General features: G+C 42.1%; 1 long non-coding RNA gene across 1 annotated transcript; it reads left to right on the forward strand.

The window, feature by feature from the left end:
* Positions 1 to 685: 685 nt before the first annotated feature.
* On the forward strand, positions 686 to 4,970 carry LOC310694561. Its single transcript, XR_014519750.1, has 2 exons — positions 686 to 908; positions 1,511 to 4,970. It is a non-coding gene; the product is annotated as an uncharacterized lncRNA (long non-coding RNA).
* Positions 4,971 to 5,222: the final 252 nt, after the last annotated feature.

Genomic DNA, 5,222 nt, shown 5'->3' on the forward strand with positions numbered 1-5,222 from the left:
GCTTAATCCCAGGTGAACTATGGTATATGGAATTATGTATAGATATGGGCAAGGAAGTGTGTGTGTCTGTGTGTATAGGGAACTCTCAACTTATGCACATTTAACGTGTGCACATTAAGCTTTATGTGCTTGGCAATTGATAAAAAATAAAAGGAGGTAGGCATCCGGGATGGGGAATTGCAATCCCACCTGCCATTGCACCCAATATGTTTTGACTATATGCAAATTTGGCTGATTTCGCTATCCCTAGGATGTAACCCCCACATAAATTGAGAGTTACCTGTATGTATGTGCATATATATATGCACACACACAATATCTCTTCTTATTCTTGTGTTCATAAGGGGGGAAATGTTCCATGACCGAGTTTGAGGCCTTGTACTCTTACAACATTGCAAGCCTACGTGGCAGTACTGTAGTTCTTGGTGACTAATTCTGACAGGGGAGAGACACTATTGCACCATTATTAAGTTTGTTAGTCGCTTTTCTCAAAGAATAACCCAAAGGGACTTCAAATAATTTATTAGGCAGGGTCTGAATCAGGTAAATTCGGTCTGGGTGTCAACAGACTCTTTGATTGGCTGAAGCCTCCAGTCAGTTGGGCTTTAACTGAGAGAGACCGTTGGGATTTTGACAGTTGATGAGTCGGTGGGAATAAAGTGGTTGAGGAGGGAAATGTGAGGGAATACGACCAGAGAATGACTGAGGGGGTGGGGTGGGGGGATGGATTAATAATTGAAAATTAATAATATATTAGTGTTCAGTGTGTTGTTAATGCTTGGCTGGTAACGGTCTGTGGGAGTTATTGGCTGGGTGGAGGTTTAGGGGATTTGGCCTGAGGTAAATGCCACTTAGGGGCAATAGTGGAGTCTATAGAAACTGTTGTCAAGCATCTCTAACACCCCAATGTAAATATAAGTATTCCCCTATGTATACAGTATCCCTTCACTAAGCCAACAATCTTAAAAGTTCACCCTGGCTCTAGGGTTGGCATCCATTTCATGCCCAAGCACCCACCTGAAGACCTTCGCTCAACAAATCTAAACAGAGAGCTTTCCCAGTTTGCATTTGTACTGGAGTTGCTTTAAATATATTTCTATTGTTTTAATGACATCTTGTTTGTCACCCTTGGCTCCTTTGGGAGGAAATATGGGATATAATAATCATAACAATAAACACGCTCCTAAGAGGTTTTGAAAACATTCTGAGTAACTTGGTGGCAGTAGAAGATTAAAAAGGAGGATGGACCAACTAAACTTGGGTTATACAATTGAGGCTGAGTGTTGGCATCCATCTCACGCCTAAGCAAACTATCCGGAAACTTCGGAAGACCTTCTTCTTTCAGAAAACCTTTAAAATGAGATCTTCCCCAGTCTGCATCTGACTCAGAAGATAAAATACAGGGACTTGCGTGCATTGAAGATGGTAGATTTTAAAAAGGCATTCCTCACTTTCAGCTTGAAATGGTACAATGTTCTTTAGCACTGCCCTTTTTTAAATTCTGTTCCAGATGTGAGACTTCTTTGAAAGCTGCTTTGAACTGCTGAAGGAAGAGTGGGATCTAAGTATTATTTCTTTAAAGGTGGTGCATATCCTACTGTGCTAATGAGATTTAAAAATATATATATAATGAAAATATGAGTGCCATCACACAGCCCCCACTAGAACATTTGTAGCGCGGCATCACAATCCTAGATTTGTGTGAAGTCAGGGCAGGTTAGCAGAGGAAAAAAGATGGCAGGTTGCACCAGAGCAGTAGTCATAGCATGGGAGGGAGAAGGGAGGGACATAGAGAGGAAAAGTGGTTGAAAAAATTAGAGTACAGTGACAAGAGAGATGTTTTAGCTTTTTTGGTGCTAGCTTCTCTGTTGTATCCATCTCTGCTGTTTAGTTCCTCATGTATTTCACTCCCAGTTCCATGTGTTGCTTTCAACATGAAGTCCCAGATTCAAAGTAGTAATTTTAAATGGCTATATTAACAAGTAAATACCCCTATATGTGCAACATCCACCAGCTGCACTTAGCCTGTTCAGTTAGAGATTAACTGACAGGCTTCCTCTTAATATTCCATTCATCTTAAAGAGACACTGATGTTATAAGAATTTAAGGTCTCAAATATATAAATTAAATGTTCATAAATTTACAAGCCAAACACATAAGAATGTAAACCAAGTGTCTGAAATAGTACAGGAGAACAATCCTGAAACCATTTTGACTCTTCCAAATTGACTTCAAATGTTTCTCTGCAAGGAGGAAGGAAATGGGGAAAGCCTCTCCATTGTCTTTTGCTTACCTGTCTTTAGGGCATCTTTGCATATGAATAGGGTGAGCCTGTGACCTGGATTCAGGAATTAAAGTATTTACCACCAGGAAAGAATGGCCGGGCTGCCCAAGTAAGCAATCACTGGTCATTGTCAGGTATCCTGGCAGACAGGATTTCTGTTGTAGACCACCTCCTTCTGTGATGTATGTATGATGTTTTTGAGGGTGGTCTTGAGCTACAGGGTGGGCACTTTCGAAGGCTTGCACACTTTTGTTCTGGGTTCCTCCTCCCTCCTTCGTGTGGTGAGTGAGGACCCTGTTGCAACAGTTTAATAAGGATCAGGCTTACTAACTGCTTTGCTTCTCAATATTCTCTGGTTGGCCTCTTGTTATTTTCTCCTACCGATAGGGAACCCACTTAAGGACTCTTGGATACTGATAGGGAACCCACTTATGGGGTTCTTGGATACCTCATAAGGGAAAAGGAGCAAATTTTGTTTACATCACTGATATATCTCCTCATGGGCTGCGTGTGCAGAGGAGGCTGTGGAACAGGAGAGAGAAAGATGCATTGGGTTGGGGGTGATCTGTGTGCAAGAGAGAGTAGAGAAGGAGAAAGCGGCATAGCAGTGGGGGTAAAGATGAAAGCGGGGATGTTAAGGGGGTGATGGTTTCATCGTTGGAGAGAAGGTGAAAAGGGTGCTGTGTGGTTGCAAGGTGTGGGAGGAGGAAGATGTAGGAGGTTACCATGGGGTGGTGTGTGTGCAAGGGAGGATTGCACAAAAAGGGAGAGCCAGGAAGTATGGACTTGGGAGGTGAAGATGGGCACAAAGTGGGGCTGAAGAAGTGGCTTTTGATATGGGGTTAGGGAACTGAAAAGGGAGCTTAATAGTTGCATGGGGGTAAGGAAGGGGTATTGCTATGCGATTGTTGGGGGGTGAGTGCGGGGATGAGTAGAGTGAGTGGGGGCACAGCCCCCAGTTATAATAAAATAGCTATAGAACTGTCACTGCTGCTCAGGCATGCCATGCAACAACCAAAACAGCTGGTTACAGTGCAATGATTACTGAACTGGTATGTGAAAAGTCTGATCTTATACATGTAAACAAAAAATACAAATACAAAATACTATTTTTCATTATTCACAATTTCAAAGCAAGGAATCTTAACTCTTATACATTATTTCACCCCTCTTTCTTACAAGTGAAATTAAGACATTGTATGATAACTTAATTAAAATTTAATTGCTATGAAGGGAGGTGTTTTGTTGTTGCTAAAATTGATTTTGCAAGCAACCCATTATCCTTTATAAGGATATTATTATAGGATTATAGCAGGGTGCTTATTTTACATGGTGACTAACAAAACAGACTTTTAAAATTCTATAGCAAAACGTTTTGGCTTCCACCTTTTTAAGCTGCTCATTTATTCTTTCATTTATATATAAACCTACTTGGGGATAATACGCTTTTAGAAAAAAGGGATAGGTACCTAATTGTGTGTGTGGTGTATAATTTCAGGATGTTGACTGCCTGTTCGGAGGGTGCAGCACCCCCTGGTGGGCAAACAACAAACAGGTGATTGTTTCTTTATCACAGACACGCAAATATAACACGAGGGTCCACTTTGGTCAGATTCAGATCTCATCATAATCTTCAGTGTTTTTGAACAGTATTTCCTCTGGATGGAAGAAAAAGACTCTGAATTATATTAGCTTTATTCAATTATATATCATATGTATGTTCTGGCCTTCACTCAAAGGTCTCAGAATAAAAATACATAAAATTAAAACCAAATGTTCAAAAATTGTATTGGACCTTAGTCAAGCCCAGACTCAGGCAGCTGCTGGGTTGAAAATGACCCCACTGGGCCCACTAGGGCTGCCACCTACCCCAGGCATCACTGTTATCAGATTAGCAGGTGCCCTCCAGTAATGGCTGCTGGCCTCTACCATTTGCAGCCAGCAAATGGCTGACCGTGATGTTGAGACTGCATTTTGGGAAAGAAAATGTGGCAGCACCCCCACCCCAGCACCTACTTTCCCATCCAGCGTATGATTGGTGGTGGTGGGAGCAACTGCCTGATGGGATTGGGGGCCCAGGTTGGTCAGCACCACTTTGCCAAGGGTCTGTTTAAGCCTGATGGCTTAAACCTGGACTTAGCAAGGGGGCAGGAGTGTCATTGGCCACATGGCATCAATAAATGAGCCTTTAAGGTTTGGGTTTTACACTCGGGGGTGGTGAATACAGATTCCACACCTGAGGTTGGCTGTGGAGACTTCCTCAGAGAAACAGCTCTGTGACAGGTTGGGATTTGAGGACCCTGTGACTTGGGAGGTCCGCCTCAGGCAGGTAGACTATCTCACTCTATATGTCTTATCTAGATCTCAAATAAAAAGATGGCGGGATAATTCTACTGGTCTCTGTAGCTCAGTAGGTGGTACAGACAGGTCTCATGTGAATCATTAAATCAGAGCTTTCCAAACTTTTCATGTTGGTGACACACTTTTTAGATATGCGTCATTTCGTGACACAGTAATTCAGATTTACTAGCAAACTGGAGGTTAAACTAACCTATTTCCAGCCCCAGGACGAGCAAGTGAGCGTTTGTATGACACGCCGACACGCTAATTTGTTGCAGCATACACCTTGGAAAGCTCTGCATTAAATGAAGTCTGGCCTCAGTATCACAGGGGAGCAACTGGCCAAGAGAGAGCCAAGGCAATATGGGTGACCCCTGTCCTCTCACGCCAAGTTTTGAATAGCAGTAGAAGAAATCCTACTTACATTTTGAAGTTTCTTCTACTTACATTTTCTTTCTGCTTACATTTTGAAGTTAACATTATGAACTTTCTCTGTAGAAAGGTAATTTAAAACACACAACCAGGACCTATGTTTTCTACCACCCTAAAACCCGCCTAAGCTACTCCAACCCCTATGCCTAAATGTCAGTCTAAAAAT

The sequence above is a fragment of the Podarcis liolepis genome (assembly GCF_965112155.1).
Source record: "Podarcis liolepis genome assembly, chromosome: 15".
Lineage (NCBI taxonomy): Eukaryota > Metazoa > Chordata > Lepidosauria > Squamata > Lacertidae > Podarcis > Podarcis liolepis.